At 38.3% G+C, this 21,054-nt stretch overlaps 2 protein-coding genes across 3 annotated transcripts in view; both read right to left on the bottom strand.

Moving 5' to 3' along the window:
* Positions 1-21,054, bottom strand: part of LOC143361858 (uncharacterized) — a 176,105-nt gene that overhangs the window by 56,891 nt on the left and 98,160 nt on the right. The window lies entirely within an intron of this gene.
* The window catches only part of LOC143361850 (multiple PDZ domain protein), a 183,889-nt gene that overhangs the window by 132,057 nt on the left and 30,778 nt on the right, over positions 1-21,054 (bottom strand). Inside the window, exon 1 of one of the 2 annotated variants that reach the window (XM_076801545.1) lies at positions 7,665-7,698. The exons of the other annotated variant lie outside the window; for it this stretch is intronic. The gene's annotated coding sequence lies outside the window, so the exon portion shown is untranslated. Of the gene's footprint in view, positions 1-7,664; positions 7,699-21,054 lie in introns of those variants that run through there. 2 annotated transcript variants of the gene reach the window in all.

The raw sequence follows: 21,054 nt of genomic DNA, 5'->3' as shown, positions 1-21,054 counted from the left end.
CCGGAAGGGAAATTATACAGTCGGTTCCTGGTAAGGTTCACGGGTGTGCTGGATTTTCCGTGTGAATTAGCGAGCAGAATAGAATTCTTTTTTCTGTTAACAACCTCGTTGTTGCTCCGAAAACCCGTAGAAAGTTATAGAAGTCTGGCAAATGCGGCGCAGAAGTTGCGGTTTCAAATCCTTCAACTTTCCCGTGTAGTATCGTGCACGCTACTGTTCCAGAATTCCCGGGAACTTCTTCTCCGTTAATGCAACAATACTCTTATGAAAGGATTGAACACCAAATTCTGTTCCATTAAACAAATTTTATTTTACATTCAAATATTGTTCGTATCCTACAGTATTCAATATAACACTAATAGTTATGATTAGACTGCGGACCTTTATGGAAAATAAAAGACCAACAAGGGACATCAATCCAAGTGTAACACGCCGATTTTAATGAAATTTATATAGGATATAGTTTGTTGAAAAATATTTGGCACGTATTTTTTTTTATATGCAATGATCCATACCGAGGGGGTGAAAATAGCCCTCAAAGTTGATGGCGACACCCCTATTTTTACTAATATCTCGGGGAATAGTGTGTTTTCGATCAAGAGGTGAAGTCATATAAAAACATTTCAGAAAAAAGATGAATTTTTAAAAAATTGTTTAAACAGATCATTTTCTCTGAAATCTTTTTATACGACTATATTCCTTGATCGAATTACATAAATTTAAAGAAAAAATCGCTAGGCTCTCTAGTTCCCGAGATATTAGCAAAAATAGGATTTGCACCCCCCACTTTAAGGGCTATTTTCACCTCCTACGTATCATACGGATCATAGCAGATAAAAACAAATACGTGTGAAATATTTTTCAACAAACTATGTCCTGTAGAAATTTCATTAAAATCGACGTGTTACAGTTGGGTAATGTCCCCCGCAAGTCAATTGTGAAAACAGGGGACAGGTAAGAATGTTCTTCGTACAATAATTGTAATAAGTCTGGAATTATATGATAATGTTTCTGAATTGTTCTAATGTTCTAAAATCTAATGTAACGATCAAGGACTTGTGTGAACTGTTCGTAGACTGTGTCCAAGCCCAAACAAAACGTCCGAGAATATAATTAGTCACCGTTAAATTTTCAGAGGATCGCGTTAATTATTCAGAGCGACGTGCCGCCGTCGTAACTTAGGAAACTTTCTTTTCAACTGTTTCGCAAGTAACAAGGCTTCTTGAAAGCATCTTTGCGAGTGACCCTGCTTTCTTCGTCCACATATTTCATGAGTTTCAGCGGCATATTAAAACGAGGACGCTTATCTCTACTGCTGCGAGAAGAAAACAAGAAATCCCGTGTCCCGACGAAAAACCGTCGATCGTGGAAGGCAACGCTGAAATTGCATCGTATTTTATAAATTGGATAGGTCCTGTTGTGTTTGCTAATCACGGTAGAAATACGAGAATTCTTTTTATTGGAAGAGAAGGAATCGTCTGGGCCTCAAAAAACTAAATACTAAACACGAAAAAGTTCGCTCTTGTATAACAGGTATAAAACCTAGTTGTTAAAAGTAATTAGAAACGTAATTTGCCACACAGATCATTTTACAAAATTGGGTGCTTGCGTGCTACATATTTTATCAGGAGATGGACATTAAAAACCTCAACACTGATGGCAAATTTTGCATAAAAGGTACAATAATTAATTGCTGTAATTGACAATGTAGTTTGCCACAAATAGCATTTTATAAAATTCGATGCTTACACGTATTGCACATTTTATCAGGAGCTATAGTATTGATCACGAATAGGGTAAGGGACACAATTACTGTGGTGGTACCAATTACTGTGCCTATATTAATTATACTTACCTTTAAAGCATAATGATTATTAAAAAAGTGATATTGAATTTTGTTCATTAAAATCAATTAGTATATATATAAGTGTAATTAATATAGGCACAGTAATTGGCACATCGCAATAATTGGGTCCCTTACTTTAGTTATTTTAATATTCACCTAAATACAGATCAATTGCAATTAGCTGAAAGATACCAATTAGGATTACCGAATAATAACGATGTCATTTCGTTTCCTATTGAGTCAATTACTATTTTCCATTGTCGGTTTTAAGTCCACGTAGACTTTTGGTCAAATTTGTTGAAAACTAGGCCGATGTAGCGGTAAACTTCGTTAATATGGGAAACCGATAGCGCGTATTCACGTTTAAATTAGCTTTGGGGGTTGAATAGTTAACATAGTCATAATTACATGCATACTCCTCTATCGATGTTAAGGATGAGATGCTACTTAGTGGTTAAATGAACTTTGTGCCATAAATAACTAATCCTCGCCGCCATTTAGGCCGTTCTAGGCGATGCAACTATTTCGGATAAAATCGCTAATTAATTATGGCCAAATAAAGGGAAGCGTGACTAGTTAATATTAATTACACTGTTCAACGTGCGTTCGGATCTCTAACTTTAAACAGAACAACTAACTTCACAGATAGTTATCGAGATAATTGTAATAATTATACTATATTATTAATTGTAACAGTTATACAATTCTTACAAAGTACTTACACAGCATTCTTTGGACTCTCCCGAACAAGATGATAAAGTTTAATATTATTGGTTGATATCAGTTTAATATTATTTTTTGTTAAAAACAAAAATTTTGGTTCGAACAAAGCTATTGTATAATAGGATCATATACTTTGTTTATCAAATGAATAAAATTTCTCAAACATTACAACACATCGAATATTATACAATGCATACAATCACAACAATATTAAGTGATTATTCTGATTAAATTTTACATTGATATTCTGAATAGGTTATTCATTTAATTACGATTTTCATACCATTTATACCGTAAATTTATGAATGATATATTATATTGTTAAATAAAACTAGCACACAATAACTTGGACACAATAACTTAGCACACTAACAACATTTTAAATTTCTTTAGAAACAGGTTCTAAGTTATCCGTTGAACAAGGACACTTTTCGAAAGTGTTCCTAAGGGTAACGGTGCTTGATTTCGAGACCTGTTATTTTTCCTCAGCTCGATTTTCCCTGACAGATCGCGCATTAACGAAGTGCTCTGGCTCGCTCTGTCGGTGAAATTCATCTTCATAAAGGAGATACGTGTCGGGACGTCAGAAAAACTGGAATTTCCATCGCGAATAGTCCTCGAGAAATATAATGTCTCCTCGGTCAAGACGTAAAACCGAAATTATGCGTCCTAAAAGCGACGCTGTTCAATATCGCCATCATAGCGATCCATCATCGTTCATAATTTAATACGACTACATAATGCCCCGCTTATGGCGATATCAAACGGTGAACCTGATCGTACTTAATCTTTCCCGGAGCAACGTGCCCTCCTGCGAATATCATTCCATCATAAATTTCCTCCGCCGCGTCGTGTCGGTCGGATCGGCTGACACTGTTTGACGTTCTCTTTGTCACCGACATTTTCCGAAACTGGACAACAGAAGTTAGTTACCGGGTTCGCTAAACTGTCGATAGATTTTCGAACGCGATTGCCATCGATCGCTCGGCAACTGAACCATTGCTACCGAGATCATTGACAGACGTTGATACCATCCACGGAAAATTGATTTAATCTCGATATTATGGCGCACGGTGTCAAAGACTGTTTGCTACGTTAGGAAGATCGATTTTCAATATAATGATCAAATTGTATTAATATTTAATATTTCTAATAAGCACAACGTAAGAAAATATTTTTGAGAAATAATGGTTTCAATTAGAAAATTCGATCGTGAGCAATTTCTTAAGTAATGATTGTTTGCTACAGGCACGTTGGGAAGATCGATTTTCAATATCAAATTGTATTAACATTTACTATTTCTAATAAGTACAATGTAAGAAAGTATTTTTGAGAAATAATTGTTTCATTTTAAAAATTCGATTTTCAATTTAACATTGAAGCTACCGAGTAATAAATGCGCCTGGTGTATATTGCATTGACACATTGACAAGACTGTATCTGTTTAGACTTCATACAATTTTTATTATAACATGTGCTTCAATGAAGAAGTTAGTACGAAAATTTGTTATGAAAACATATTTATAATATCAGTCATTGTAGAAGAGAAAATTAGGAACCAAATATTTTGACTGTGATATCAAACGGGTTTTATTATTATTTTACTGGTTACAATGATCATTAAAGAGGAAACGTTAAGTTAATTTAAGACTCATATTCAGGAAGGTTAGTTTGACTCGAATTTATGGAGATCTAAAGTAGAACAGAACACGTCAGTAGAATATGTCAGCAACTGGTCAGACAATGTTAGAACTCGCAAGGGAATATATCTAAGTTACATAACTCGATTTTCAAAGTTATGTAGTAGATAGTTTCTAGACCCATATTGAACACGTTTTCATTGGCCATCGTCTCCAGCGAAGGGATAGTAACAGCCCTTAAAATTAAGGGTTCGTAACATACTTTTTACTTATCTCAAAAATTGGAGAGTACAGGAAAAAGTTAATTTTAGTACAATACATCTTTGAGTGAAGAACTTGATCTCACCAAAAAGTAAAACGAAATAATTTGTTTAAATAATGTTTAATAATGTGGAATTCTTTATTCTTTACATTTCAATAATAATTACTAAATAATATTCGTCCACCTCATCCGAAAAGAAGTGTCCAAGTAATAATCTGTTAAATAATTTCGTAAAAGTAAACATTCAATTAAGTGAAGAAAGATTATAGTATTTATTCTCTGATTAGATTTTTCGGTATCACTCTTCACAAGCGCGGCAAAACAAAGCCTAATGTATACACTAAAACTTGACACATTAAAATCAGTTGAAGTCAGGCTTAATCTACTTCAGCGCATCCAAGCGAAATGTTGATTTTTCCTTTGCAAATTCGTGCGCATCGTTCGAAGCGCGTGTACAAAATATTTCAATGAAAAGCGAATGAAAGAACTTTACATCAAGAGAATCCGACGGCAAGTCTAAAATAGCGACTCGGAGAATCGGCGTAAGTAGAATAAACCAAGACTGATCAGCCGGCGACGCAAGTCGCAATGACCGGCGAGAGACGAGCGAATAAATTTTCGTTTACAGTCCTTATACGCGGAAAAACTGCCCGGGGACCATGGAATAAATGCTCCGTACACATTTTTTCATTCGCAAATCCCCGAGCAACGGGGTCTTTTCATTCGCGTTCAAGCCCCGTTTTAAATATGTCCCGCCGGAAGCCTCCCTTCACGTCGCTGTCTTAAGTATTCGTTGCTCTGCGGCTCTCTCTCTCTCTCTCTCTCTCTCTCTCTCTCTCTCTCTCTCTCTCTCTCTCTCTCTCTCTCTCGTCTGCGCGTTCAGAGTCCCCTCAACGCGATCTCACGGACGATAAAATCGCGACTTTTCACGAGTCCCGCCCTTCACCTATACCGTGGAGCACGGTGTCATTCAACCGTGAACACGATCGCACGAAACGGAAGCACGGAACTTAAATGGGGTTGGTCCCGTCGTGCACAACTCCTGAATTCTGCGCATCCTTCGAAAGTTTCGCGGGGAACTTGCGAGGTCCCGGGTCGCTAAGATGTCAGCCTCGAGGAGGCTACGTTTCGATCCCACCGGAGAAGCTTGCACTGATAACTCGCTGCCAGACAATGCGCACCGCACCAATACTCTAAGACACCGCGACAAGACAACACCTGGACAACGCGTTAGCGCCGCTTGCGATTTTCAACACCTTTCGCCTCTTTTTGGGAGTACTCTGGCTTTGAACGTTCAGAAAATTCAGATTAATTGTGTTTCTCTTATGGAACCCTTTTGTAATAAACGTCCCAAAATAATTTGTTTCGTCGCTTTAATTACTTTTGTGATCGTCCATTGTAATTAGTCCCTAAAAAACTCCAAAAAGAAAAAAACTGTTTCGAAAATGGTATTCGAAGCCAAAATATCTGTTTAAACGAACGAATATAGTAAAGTGTTTTTCGAGTGTTGCGTGCTTAACGAAATTCCGCTCGCTCAGGCCGAACGGGAAATTAATAGCGAGTCATGAGGCGAAAATGTGTATTAACGCCTTTGCGTCGACGAACGAGATACCTGCAAGCCGATGTTTGCGCTTGAACGTTGCGGAAGAGATATTGTCTATCCGACGACGTTGACGGGACACATCGCCAGCTGCAGTAAATCCCCTTCGCTATAGTGTTCGCGATTTAACGCGCAACGTTCAAATTTTCGCTAAACCTCCGCTGCTAGGGTCAGTTTCGCGCGAGGATAAAATTACGCTTTAATGTTCGAGCGCTAACGAGTCAATCTTTCCTAAATATCGGCTTCATTATACAATGCAACCAAATAATTTAATCCTCATACGCCCCTCAGGTGAGAACCTGACAGAAATTGCATTCAAACAATCGGTGCAATGTTTATATCATGACTCCGGATCTCTATGCAAAATAAACATTGTTTTTTGTATTCATGAGTCAGTAGGCAAATAGAAATTTCTTTCTTCCTTTATTGATTTTAATAGGCTGTTTAATACATTGATATTATTCAATTCTATTGCACTGTCTATTGTTTTAAATCGAAACTTTCATTATAAATGCGTAACATTCGCAGTCTAATTATCGTGCACAGTGAATTCAAAATAATTGTTTAACACTATTTTTGAGCGATAGGTGTACAGCCAAATTTACGACAATAAGAGACACATCTAATGAACACTTTACAGGGCAAAACTTGTTTCACGTTTTTGTCTCGTGAAGCAGTACAAAAAGATCGTACATCAAGTTTTGAAGCTTCAATCTACAAATCCACGGTGGTTTCAGTTACGAAGAATGTTTTTAATGTTTTCGCAGACGTTTGCACTGGTATCACTTTCGAGAACAAACCTGTCCTCAGTTTTTCGCCTGCAATATCATGCAACATTTTTTAGGGAAAACTGAGTAATGCATTGAGAAAATAGAGGATTCGAACTTTAAAATGCGTCCAAGTTTATTGTTCTACTGCTTTTCTTTTAGCGAAATTATTGCTGTTTAAATGTCCACAAATTTTCGAGAATGAAAAATTTTGTGTTCAAATACTTTTTGGATCCATTATATGTTGTATGAGTATGTTCTTTGTGTTCTGGTTTCATCTGCTACCATAATTGGACAATGTGAATGCGTCCGTTCTTCTTGCGTATCCTATGTGATCGTTGTTAATCATTCTTATATTACATTCGTTTAAAAAATTGTCCCTAATTGTGTTGTAATTTGATGTATCTGGCAGAAAATATTCTAACACTAGAATATTCGATAACACTTTGGAATGTAACTGTTGAGAGAATCATGTATGCATAAAAATATCATCATAAAAATAAACAATAGCATTGTGTATGCATCAGATAAATACGACAGAAGAGTATAAAACATCTGTAGGGTTTTCCCTATGTATTGTATATGAGCAGAGTGCGCTCCATCTATCGTGGGTTCGTTACAAACGCGCACAGCGCGAAGTACTCTCTCTCTCTGTCTGAACATGTATAACGTTTCATTTAAATATATCCTTACCTTTATATATATTCAACCCTGCGCATATTTATTTATTTAACTAACCAACAACATCTGAGAAAATGCAGTAACCATTACGTAAAAAATCTACGTTTGCTTTATAACACATAAAAATTTCCTATTTTGTACATACCCATTATATTCAGTCCGGGTGCCAGCTGGCAAGGTCCCGCTAGACATGACAATACAAAACGTTGTATAACCATATCAGTTTGTAACTTTAAGTAGCAAACAATATAAGAACACAACATCGAGATGTTGCTTACCGTTCCCTTAAAAAAAATCGCAATTTTCCTCTAAACAAATATCTAAGAAAGAAACATTTGATTTGCCTATGGAACTACCAGACTCGGAATGACTTCTTTCTTGTTCTACAACAAACTTCTTTATTCAAAGATATACCCCAACAAAAATCTCACGAAATCTGAACGAATCCAATTATTATTATTATAAAGCAACGTAACATTAGTCACGTTAAGTGCCCGGTAGTTCCAGTGTCAAGCCTTCACGGTTCTAAAGCGTTTAAAAGAGCACACTGCTGAGCAAAATGGTTATAAAAGCTGTTCATTTATCCGCATTTTCCAGAGATACATTATCCAAATGAAAAATCTGGAGGAAATTTCCGAAGCTAATTCTCCCAGAGAAATTTTCATGAAGAAAATTCTTCATTGAAACAAATCTTGTAAGAAATGCGGATCTTTATACAAAATAAAAATTTTCATTAATAATTTCAATAAGCTCAAAATAATACGTCGATATTCTTTAATTATTTTGACTTTTCTCCTGTTTTAAATGGTACCTATTCGTTTTTGTCCACGTTATTATTACAAAGAAATGTACAGTGGATTCGAAAAGTATTCGAACACTAAAGGGTATAGCCGGATAAGGAGGACAAAAGTGCCGCTAAACCAAATGAATTGAATTTGCAATAGGCCATTTGATAGCTTATCTAACGAAAATACTTCGTGCCAATTTCAAATCCTATATATCTACATGGGGGATAGTAATGGGGATTAGTTCGAACCGGAACGCCCTCTGGCAGAAATCGGATTAACCTTCGAGGTTATATCGATTTCTGCCAGAGGGCGCTCGAAAATGACCAAATTTCGATTTTTTTAATTATGGGCCTCACTTTGAAAAATCTGAAAAAATATGTGTTAACAACCATAAAGAGATGCTGAAATTGTAAACATAATATTTTATAACTTCTACAAGAAATTGGCATTTCAAACATTTTTTTATTTTATAATTCGGTTTTGAAGCAAAAAATTCTGAAAAGATTCATGGATGTGCATTCTAATAGCTAAATTATGCCCGATTTTCTCAGAATCTTCAATTGAAGAGGATAAGAGAAATTACGGAAAACCCTGATATTCTTTGTAACCCCATTACTACCCCCCATGTTGACATATAGGGTTAAAAATTTGCACAAGTTATTTTCGTTGGTTTAGGAGCACTTTTATCCTCCTTATCCGGCTATACCCTTTCATATATCGACAATTACTCTAGAATCGGAAACCTGTTGTTGAAATAGTTTTCGGATCTACCGTATATCATTCGCATCAAGTGCTCGATAATTCTAGTGTCAAGCCCGAGCACGGTCCTCGGGCGTCTAAAATAGAGCAGAGCAGAAAAAGCCGGTTACAAAAGTTGCTCGTTTATCCGCATTTCCCGGGGACACATTATCCAAATGGAAAATCTGTGGGAGCTCGGAGAAGATAATTTTTCAAGTGCGTCACGTAGAGAAGAAGAGCCGGGTACGACAAAAATTTTCGTCGGAGAGCGCGGGACGGAAGGAAAGTTTCTGCCGTGCTCTCGGCGACTCTGTGTCAGAAGTTGAGTTACTTTCAAACGAGCCAGCAAGAAAATACCTACCCCTCGAGAAAATTAATCGAATACTTGAACAAGCTCATATCCGTTTTACGGGACGCGGGACACCATCTTCTTGTCGCGAAGAGCTTCTCTCGACGGTTGGGTTTCTTGCCTGGTCGAATTATTAATCGTTCGCCGTGGCCCTCGTTTCTCTCCGTAAGCGGATGCTCCCCGTTCCGAATGAATAATTAAGTCGAAACAAGGAAATACTGTTTTTCGATACAACGGCTTTGGGGTCGCCGCGCCGTTCTCCCGCGAAAAACGGGAAAATTACATTTTCGATAGTCCCCGGACCGTTCCTTCGCGATTTCCTCTTCTTTTAGCGGTTCGGGAACAAAGATGAAAAGTACAGGCAACACGGAACAACGTGGACCGGCTGTATCCCCGCGAAAGTTCCGTTGTCTGAATATTTTATCCGAGAACCCGGCGAGCCCAGCCGAAAACCGATCGGAATTGCTCTCCCCACTACCGTGTGTGCAAATTAATTTTGCGCCCGGTAACGATTAGACGAGAGACGCCGCCGCGAGGTCAGCGTTATTTAACACCGCGCTTGATTTGATTACGCGGGACGCCCGGAAATAATCAACGATCAACCGATCGGCGAAAGTAATTAGCCACGCCGCGGCGTCATTACTCCGCTGAATTACACTCCCCCCCCCCCCCCAACCGAATCTTCCCGCGCACGCTGCGAACCTTTGGGCATTTAATGACGGCATCTGGGACGCTCTGGCGTCGGATTCTTAATGATGTCGAGTGTAATAGTTGCTGCGTAGGTCGTACATTATAATTAGTAGACCATGGATCTGCGAAATAAATATTTTCTGCGTTGCACGGTCAGGCGATCCTGCATACAGTCAGGGACAAAAATGAGGACAGGAAATAGGTAGAAATGGAGTTTAGTAGAATCAACATGACCCAGGATAATCGCCGAACTCCTGAACGGTACATGATAGGGCAAAGATGTAGAGGGACTTTTATCATCATTTTCTATGTATAATATCTAGAATGTCATTGTGACTAAAAAAATTTTTATCTTTATTTCTTTCAAGCTTATTTCAAGGTCCGTGTTCTTTAAATGAAATGCCATATTTTTGTTTTAATGTTATGAAAGTACAGAAAGAAAACGAGTTCAGCATACGTCTTTGAAATGACCTTAAAGTCATCTTGCAGAAATGAACAACTTTTAAAAACAGACAAGAATCGATATCTTACCAGTGTGTTTCGCATTTCATTTCATGTTCAAAATGTGACGTGTTTGTTGTGTATAATTTTGATTTCAGAGATCAGAGGTTCGGATAATTGAGACCGTGCTGTATCTATTCGCGGACGAACGATAACCTTGCAGAATCGACTAGCAAGCAGAGGAACGATCCCGTAAGGATGCAGATTCGTTAAGACAGACCGCAGCCTCCTAATCGATTCCGGAATCCATCTGTTCATTTTTATCTGATCGTTCGCTATAAATATCCAGTGTGTCAGCAGCTCCGATATGAGACTGCCGACCGAACTCGCCCACCGGTCGGTTTCCAGGTGGGACTGTTGCTTCGAGTACTATAACGGGATTTTCCAAAGATTGTTTGCCGATACGAGCCGCGATCATCCGTCATTCGTTCGGAGGGCACGTTTTGCCGCGCGTTTGTGTCAGTCGATTCTGTGTGTGTGCGTGTGTGTGTGTGTGTGCATCGACGTTACGGCTGCTACGACTGTACCCCAAGCTGTGTCGAGTTCGAATCAATAACGAATATCTCTCTCTCTCTCCCTCTCTCTTTTCTCTCCTTCGCCTCCTTCCTCCCCATCACCCCTTTTCCGGCCGCCAGTCTCTCCTTCTTTTCCTTCTGCCTGTACCATACAACCTCGTTCCAACTGTTTCTGTTTCTGTTTCTATTTCAGTGACTCCGCACGGCCCGAAGAGGAGAAGAACAACGCTGGGCGTAGAGAAAGCGAGGGCCACCCTCGGAGAGTTTAGGGAAAGAGAGGGAGGAGCGAGATAGCCGGAGGAGAGGAAAAAACGGATAGAGCGGTCTGTTGCGCGCGGTAGGGGAAACTCGATCGGCGGTGGATAATGGGAACGTAAAATTCAATTTTTCGGAACGCAATTTAGCACGATGATGGAGAAACTTTCGATAATTGGCTCGGTTAATCAACAGGTTTTTCTGTTCGGCGAGCCGGCCCGGCCGGAGGACAAAAGACCTTGTAATATCCCGTTTCTTACGGTTCCAGGCGAACTGGAAAAAGTTCTCCGTTTCACGGCCGAATCGGTTAATTATGAACGGACCGCGGATGTTAGGGTCTTTATCTGCGGTGTAATGGACAATTTGAATTGCGCAGGTGGACGGGGAAAGTTTCGAATCGGTCCGAGAGCTCGCGGACACGGAACTGCGCTTGTTAACACTTTGTGCTCCGGGTCTTGTCGCGTACGCGCTTTTACGAGTTTCACGTGTTTTTTATTAACGAAGCTGTGCGGCTGTTGTGTTCGAGAAATAACAGGGGCTCCTTTACCTATATTTCCAGCATTTTTATTATACCATCGATGACTTAACTGCTGAAGCAGTAGTCTTGAGATCCAAAAAGGGTCTAGGTGGATAAGACAGGTCTAGCGGCCCCGGCGGGAATTTTATTGGTATTGTGTGGAAAACCATCATTTTAGGTTGAAAAACAATCCCCTAAAATTTTAAGTCGCTAACCCTTCATTTAAGGGTGATATGAGGGTAAACGCCCTCAACTTTAACATTTTTTTCTCGGTTGTTAATTAAGATATTGAGATGAAATAAAATCGAAAATATTCGAACTTACTTCCTTCATATCATATATTTTTTTCATAATTGTAATTAAATTATTAAGACTAGAAAACAATTATTTAATTTTTAATTTTTTTTTAGGCGTGGGGGTAGCAAGCAACCCTTCGAGTGACCACTTCCAAAAAATTCAAGAACAATGTTCTGTTACCTATCTAATACGTACAAAAGTTTCAAGATCGTCGGATTGGTGGAACATAGTTAAATATTGAAAAACAAATGAAATTACGGTATTATAAAGTAGGGATAGTACTATTGGTGGTAGATTTGATTAATGATAATATGTATTTATTATTGATTCTAAGATACTCTGGCTACGATTCTCAGCGTGGCACTCTTAGACTCATTCGGTTTCTCTGCGACTTCCACTTAAAAGTCCCCAACACTCGCTCGGTCTTGAATCCAAAATCACAAACACCCGCTGCATCGCGCTCGACTGTGAAACAAGCATTAATTATATTTTTATTTAAACTTAGAAGTGGCAGTTCTACAGTAATTATTAAAAATATATTTGGTCTGCAACATGAACAACAAGTGTCAGGATATTTCCATCAAATAATTAACGCATTTGAAAAGGATGTTTTGGGAAATCACTTCGGAATAAATGCAAAATCCAGAGCCGACCTCATTTTAAATGAAACAGCGTACGCACCACGGAAACTTTTTGAAATAAAAGATTCTGAATTAGTAGTCATTTTTGATGGAACATATGTTAGACACGAGAAGAGTAAAAATAATGTGTATCAAAGGAAATCATATTCTGAACAGAAGAAAACATCATTATGTAAACCGTTTACAATTTGCACAACAAATGGATATATTATTGACACGGCAGGACCATTTAATGGTACCATGAATGATGCGTCAATCATGAAAATCTTATTAGTAGATCCTAACGGAATAAGTTCATTTTTACAATCCAATGACTTTTGCGTTGTGGACCGTGGTTTTCGAGATGTTGTCGAGCATATAAAAATAGAGGATATAATGTTTTAATGCCAGCTTGTAAAGGAAATCGAGCACAATTGACAACAGCAGAAGCAAATTCATCACGCTTCGTAACAAAAATAAGATGGATTGTTGAAGCTGTCCATGGCGATATTGCACAGAAATATCGTTTATTACACCACAAAATGGACAATAAACTTCTACCATGTCTTAAATCATTGTGTCGAATAGCATCCTTTCTACACAATGAATTTGGTAAAAGATTAGATACAGATCCAGAAATAGATTTAATTATTGATTATATGAAGAATCAACGGATAAAAACAAACACGCTTCAGGAACTAGTAGAAGGAAAAAAATTAAATCGCCGTAGAAAACCATTTACACGAATGACTGCCAACGTTGTAATGGATTTTCCAGAAATGACTGAGAAAGATTTGAAAATCTTATTCACAGGTAACATACTTTCTTGCATATGTATAACATTATCACATATAAAACTATATGCTACTTATGTAATATTATGTACAGGTACCTCAATTAACCCAGGCAGTATGCTATCTAGCGGAGTTAATGAGGAATGATGATATTATAAATATGGAATATTTAAAGGAAACTAAAAATATTATAAGGGTGAAAGTTCATTCGAGGCATATTAATCGCAAAAGTTATCAATGCTACATTGAATATGTACCACATTCGATTAGTTATACTGCTATTACCCGATATACATGCGACTGTGCTAATGGCAACAGAACAGTAGGTTGCTGCTCCCATTATTTACTATTTAACTCATGGGCGATTTAAATCGAAAATTGTAAAACAAGCGGAGATATTAACCAATATATTTGATACGACACATACTGTACCAGTAATTGAGGAAAATAGTGACGAAGATTGAATAAATCTATATTATGATTCCTAAACTTTTCTTTTACACCTACATAATGTCTATTTATATTGCAAATTCGGGAAGACAGGAATAGAATATAATACGATGCGAATAATTGATCAAGGAGGGACATAATCTCCTGATAAGAGTTATTAATTAATAATTAGTCGTAAGAAACACTGCACTACACATTATACTATTATAATGGCGTAATTTCATTTGTTTTTCAATATTTAACTATGTTCCACCAATCCGACGATCTTGAAACTTTTGTACGTATTAGATAGGTAACAGAACATTGTTCTTGAATTTTTTGGAAGTGGTCACTCGAAGGGTTGCTTGCTACCCCCACGCCTAAAAAAAAATTAAAAATTAAATAATTCTTTTCTAGTCTTAATAATTTAATTACAATTATGAAAAAAATATATGATATGAAGGAAGTAAGTTCGAATATTTTCGATTTTATTTCATCTCAATATCTTAATTAACAACCGAGAAAAAAAATGTTAAAGTTGAGGGTGTTTACCCTCATATCACCCTTAAATGAAGGGTTAGCGACTTAAAATTTTAGGGGATTGTTTTTCAACCTAAAATGATGGTTTTCCACACAATACCAATAAAATTCCCGCCGGGGCCGCTAGACCTGTCTTATCCACCTAGACCCTTTCATTCCGAGTTGAGAAAATTGGAAATGTTTGTTAATTGATTTGCTCCGGTACCTTTCGTTCTTTATTCCGAGGTAAATAAAAAGAATACAGGATGGTCCAAAAGTCGCATTAGGCCACTTAAAATTCGATGATTTCATTTTAAAATAGTGTAGTGATTTTTGGGCCACCCTGTGTTACAGTTCTATAGTATTAGATTGGCGAAACAGTCTTCTCACATATTACAAAGGGTTGAACTTCGCAAAAATGTGAGTTTTAAAGCACCCAGTGCCCTCGTTCAAAAATTATGCGCGTGTAAAGTTGAGAGATTTTAAGCATTTTTGACAGGTGATATTAGGCCGGCGCGATATTAGCGCCATAAAAAAAATATATATATAATTTGCTTCACTATATAATTCTTAGTAAAAATAATCAATGTAATTCATAATAAACACAAGAGATAAATTTCTTTGGAATGTTGACTTACACCACTTGCATACATAATCACCGGCACATTTACTCTTACAAAAAAGAACATCCTCAGACTAAAAGGAATTTAATTATTAGGTTTGTGCAAAAGTAAGAGCGTCCAAAGAATTCTTATGCTTTGTGTATTACAAATAATGCTTCTATATTATTGATAAATTCGCTCGAGAGGTTATTGACATCTTCTTGACATACTATACACCGCGTCTATAGACGTTACGTTACTCGATAACAGCCTAACCATAAGCAGACTATAGATCAATAAATCAATAGAAAATAAAACAGGAAGATTGATCAAAGTACATGCGTACGTGTACCTCCAGCCTTGTGCAGTGTCTCAAACCGAAGACGAACTCTTAATTACGCGAACAAGATAGTTAAAACATTAAACTGATGTTTATTTGTAGCTTGATTTGAAACAAAATAATATTTAAGATGGTAAACGTTTTAAACTTAGATCGTTCTCTCTCTCTCTCTCTCTCTCTCTCTCTCTCTCTCTCACGTCCGAACTGAAATTTCACTAATTGTAAGTTTCTTTCTTTCAAATATGTATTTTATCCCATTAATGCTTTAAACATTTGACGTTACAACGAATATATGTATATTAAAATAGGGACTGGTTATAGGACAGTTAAAAAATTAGTAAACGACTCAGGTGGAACGTGACGTTGGTATTGGCCGAGCCGGAATCCGTCCGCAGTAGCCATGCTGTGATTGGTCCGAGCTTTTCGCCAATAACTCCTTGACAAAGCCGCGGGGAACATTTTCGTAAAAGAAAAAGTTACTTCAAACGACTTGAGGCATCGCCCCTTTCAAAGGAGTACAACATTCATGGGACACTCTGTAGACATCGAAGCAAAACATGACGAAATGGCAAGTTAATTGGCACTTTCTATCAAAAGATGAATGCCGCCATTACATTCTATTACTCCGGAGGAAAAGGAATGGATCGTCCGGGGCGTTAATTTGAAAAAGTGATGAGTGCATTCCGGTAGCACCGACGAATGTCCAAATAAAACGAAACCTGGCCCGTCTCTGCAGTGGCCTTTCCGTTTCAAACCGCAGTGTTCGTTGTTCCTTTCAATATTGAATAACCCTGGTATAATGTTCCGCTATGAATGGTTCCATTCTCGACCATATTTCATCTCGTTCAGCGCAATCACGTGCACAATAAACGAGTCAAACGATCGGTCTGCAAATTGTTAATGGAGAGGCCGACGGCGTAAAACAGCGTTTCATTTTGTCGGAGCCTCGGAGCGAACGATGTGCGCGATGGTAACAAATAAATTGCCGGGGATAAGCGTAAAGAGAGGATAATATGAGATAGTTAGCCTTGTGCGCGTACATTTCACCTACACTGCAAGGTTCGTGTTTCGTAGACCACCTTGACTACCTAGAAATATGCTGTATGCAGGAATTCTTTTTGCGGATCGTTAATTAGTGAAAAATTCCGATTTTTTACAGAGATACTAACGTAAGCCTTGACTTTATACTCTATTTTATTCGGAACAAAATGTGAAAAAACGGCAGAATTAGTGGCAGTTTTGAAACAGTCTTTTATTGGTGCATCGATGCAGAGCCACCATTGCTAACTTCTGTCATTGAAACGTCCTGAATGAACCTCGATTATTCAAACTAATTAGAAGGACACGAGTGTTCGAATAATAGAACCGTTGTTTAGTTATAGTGCTAGACTGTATCCAAACAGTAAAAAATTCAGATATTGAAGGGTTCGGACAATCGAGCTTCTACTGGGCAAGAAAATTGAAAAAAGGGGTTCTCTTAACAGAGTCCTCGTAAAATCGGCCGTTGCAAACAGTAGCTTACGTCGCTGTAAATTTGTCAGTATCGTCGAGCGACAGCAGATGCAGCAGCAGCTTTTCTCGCTCCCGGGTCATATAACTCTTTAATGCTCCGAAACCAACCCAGCCCCGCGGGAGTTTTCGTTTATTCTCGTTCCAGGCCCCCATCACACAACTCTTCTATCTCCCCAACAGAAACGTCTTTGTTCCCTGGACTTCATTTTTGCTTCCTTTTTTTCTCCTTCGTCTACTTCGTTTTCTCTTCTTTATTTCTGACCTTCTTTCTTCGTTTTTCTTCTCCTTTTTTTCTGTGCCCCTTTTCCCGCACCTTTCTCGCATTGCAATGCGAGCGAAATACCACGCGGCGTGTCCATTGTGTACGCGGCCAGATGAACAGAACAGCGTGTCTCCTGTCCCTTTGCGACTTCGCGAAAAAAAAATAAATGTTTTGATTTGTTCGCGGGTGTGTTCCAGGCCGTGTTTACATACTCGGTTTCCCCTGTTATTTGCATTTTGATGTGTGGGCCTTGGGCTCGAGGCAACCATCCGCAATATTGTGGAACATCGAGGTCGTCCGCTCATTATTTGGATTTTGACTGTCTTGTTTTCGTTTTTTCGTTGCGATTCTGACAAGGAACATCATCGAAGTGATACACGTCGATTTTAATGAAATTTATACAGAATATAGGGATAAGGGACCCAACTACTATATTAATTATACTTATTTCTAAAGCATAATGCATATTAAAAATAGGGATATTACATTTTTTTCATTAAAATCGTATATCTCTTTTTTAATATTCATTCTGTTTTAAAAATAAGTATAATGAATATAGGCACAGTAATTATCATCCCTACAGTAATTGCGTCCCTTACCCTAGTTTGTTGAAAAGTATTTGAAACGTATTTTTTTATATGCAATAATCCATATCTAGAGGATGAAAATAGCCCTCAAAGTTGGGGGTGAAAACGGGAGAAACGTGAAAAACGTGTTCCCATTTTTTTTATTTAGAAAATTACATCGAATGTAAGATAATTCATATATTATAAATTAAATTTTCTATCGAAAATTTAGAAACTTCCTCGCACATCTGGAAACGCTTCCTCGCACCTCAGGTTAAAAACCACCGTCCCAGACCCTTTAGTTCCCGAGATATTTGCAAAAATAGGGTTTGCACCACCAACTTTGTGAGATATTTTCAACCCCTAGATATCGGGATCATTGCAGATAAAAAATTATATCCTGTATAAATTTTATTAAATCCGACGTGTTACACTTGGGTAATGAATCTTATGAGTATTAGTTCCGTTCGGAATTTGTTTTACAGTGCAGGGGGTCGGGTAGTGTTTAACCTTTAGATAGCCGAAAAACCATTTTATCGGCGTTAAGTAATACTAGAAAGTTAGAAAATATTAATATTAAAAAATTGTCCACTGTTTTTTCCATTAAGGCCCGAAATGCCTCTTCTATACATGGAGTGGCTTGAAGCTTGACAACAGGACATACCTCCGTATACATACACTTACTCGCAATAATATTTGAGCACTTATAAAAAGACGATAACCTTTTTAGTACTGGACTATACGACTTGGGCTTTTGTGAGAACTTAAGACAATTACTTGGGGAGATCGAGGTACATATGTTGCAACACGGGATAAGTTGTGGCATAATTAACATCATCTGAACGACAATTTGATGAAATTTTCGGTGTGTATATAATCAGTCAGTTTGAAATAATTGTTTTCTTAATTGTTTACTTAACACTTTACGTAATACAAGAGCGATATGCAGAGAATGTTTGAAAACGTATCCGAGGATAATAAACAAAGCTTAACAATATCATGTTTAACGTTATTATAGAAGCACCAAATAGATTAACAGAAACAATAGTAACAGAAAACCGTATTATTATTAGCAACAATTATACGAGTAATAAATACTTATGTTTATGTACTAAATGGTGATATGCAAATGATTATGAATAATAAAAAAGTACGTTAAAATATTGATGCAATTATTGACTCCAGATTGGCCACAAAATAGTACAGTGAATTCTCGATATATGTCAACAACACGACACTTGTCAGCGTCGTGTATCGTCCAGGAGACATACCGAGAGCCGTGTTATGTTTATACTACTCGGCATCTGAAGCCTCTGTCTGATAATTCAACGACATTCATCATCCAGGCCTTGGCGACATATACAGAGAAATCACTGTATCTACAAGGTAACTCAAAAATCATTAGACCATTTTAAAATTAAATGATCCGTGTATTTTTAAAAAATTCAATTTTTTATTTATTCAAACACCGCGTTCTAATATTTTTGATTATTAATTAAGATATAAATGGTTAAAAATTTGAACAGACGGATTCTCGTTAGTTTTATACATCTATGTAAAATAATAATTTCTAGTACTCCGTAGACCTGATGTTAGGGAACATTGAATGTCTTGTTAATACGGAGTTTCTCGTTTCAGAAATTCAATTTGGAAGAATAGCGAGGCTCTAGGACAAAACGTCTGTCTGCTCCATTCCGGATTATTTTCCAGTGGTGAATTATTGGAGACTACAATTAGGGTCGAATAATATATTAATAGCGGGATGGAACGCTTAGGTCTCGGAAGTTGCTTCATTCCTCTCGCGGGATTTCTTGCGGAATTACACTGTTAACCAAACTTGAGGAGAGTCGACGATACTTGGGAGTCGTAGGCTCCTTTAACAGCTTATTCCGCGATTCCACCCACAGGCGGTCCTCTGCAATTAGTGTGCCCGCGGGAAATCAACCGCTAATGCAGTGCTTTTAATGAATTTATTTCTCGGCCGGTTTTTCTCGGTGAGCGGCGCTGGAAAGAAATGCGCGAAACTTGCTGTCGGCCCGAACACTTTGGGACCCGGGGCACAGATTTTAATTAACCTGTTGCGAATTATTGGCCTTAAGATTGAATTAAGTACGGTTGGACCAACGCTGGAACGCTAAATCGGCGAGTAGGTCAGCCGTTCGTTTCTTTTCCTTTTTTTTTCTAACGCGATTGCAAATGGTTTTCGCGAATTCGTACTTCGAGAGAAATTGATATTTTAGCTTGTGCAAGTGGCTCTAATAAGTCGATCGCCAACGGTAAATTCTCAATTTCTAGGTCACACAAACGAGAAAATACGGAGTTTTTAGTTTTCAAAGAAACCCCGCAAGATTCGCAGACTAAATAATTTATCTTCGACGGGAATGTGATCGATCGGAGGAGTTGCATCGCGAGATCGTTTCGGGGAAACGGCGGATCATCGAGTTTATAGAGTGAGCGGTAGTTATTCCCGGCATCTGGCTCCGAACGTCATCGGCTTTTCTTTCCTCGTCGGAAGCAAAATATTTCGGTTCTGGCGCGAGTTACGGCAGATTTACCGGCAATTTCGTGCGGACAACAGCGGGTTCGAACGGAATACCTTCCGCGTGAGAAAGGAATTAGCGGGTTTCGGACCGGGACGGGACGGGCCGGACCGGGCCGTGTGTTTCACGACTGATTGCATGCCTTTGTTCGCTCCATCCCACGTCCCGGCGCATCACGATGCCAGGAAGAAAGCCTTCCGCACGGATCAACGCGGCCGTGTTTATCAACCATCAGCATTAGTTTTCTAAGATATCAACGAGACGCCGACCCGTCCACAGGTTATTCCCTCGATTGTACAAACCCCTTTTCGCCGAAAACAAAACATTTTTCTTCCCGATAAAGCGCCGCCGTTCACAAAATATTTGATCGCTCGTTAGCTGCTGTAAAATCAGGCTGAACTCATCGGTTCACGTTTCTTTAAATACAGGGTGTCTCAAATATGTTGTGCTTCCTTGAAATGGGTAATTCCTGACGTCATTTCAAGTGATCTTTTCCTTCGCGATAATATTCTCCACGGCTTTTGTTTCCGAGTTATCAACGAAAAACATGGATCAATCAGAGCGCGGCTACAGCAGACAGATTCGGTTGAGCGCGACGTTGACATTAGCCGAGCCGAAACTCGTCCGTCATAGCCGCGTTCTGATTGGCTCGTGTTTATCGTTGCTAATTCCTTAACAAAGCCACGGAGAGCATTTTCCGA

The sequence above is a fragment of the Halictus rubicundus genome, chromosome 15, assembly GCF_050948215.1.
Source record: "Halictus rubicundus isolate RS-2024b chromosome 15, iyHalRubi1_principal, whole genome shotgun sequence".
Lineage (NCBI taxonomy): Eukaryota > Metazoa > Arthropoda > Insecta > Hymenoptera > Halictidae > Halictus > Halictus rubicundus.
Note: the sequence above shows the minus strand (reverse complement) of the source record. Positions and strands in the feature narration are given on the sequence as shown.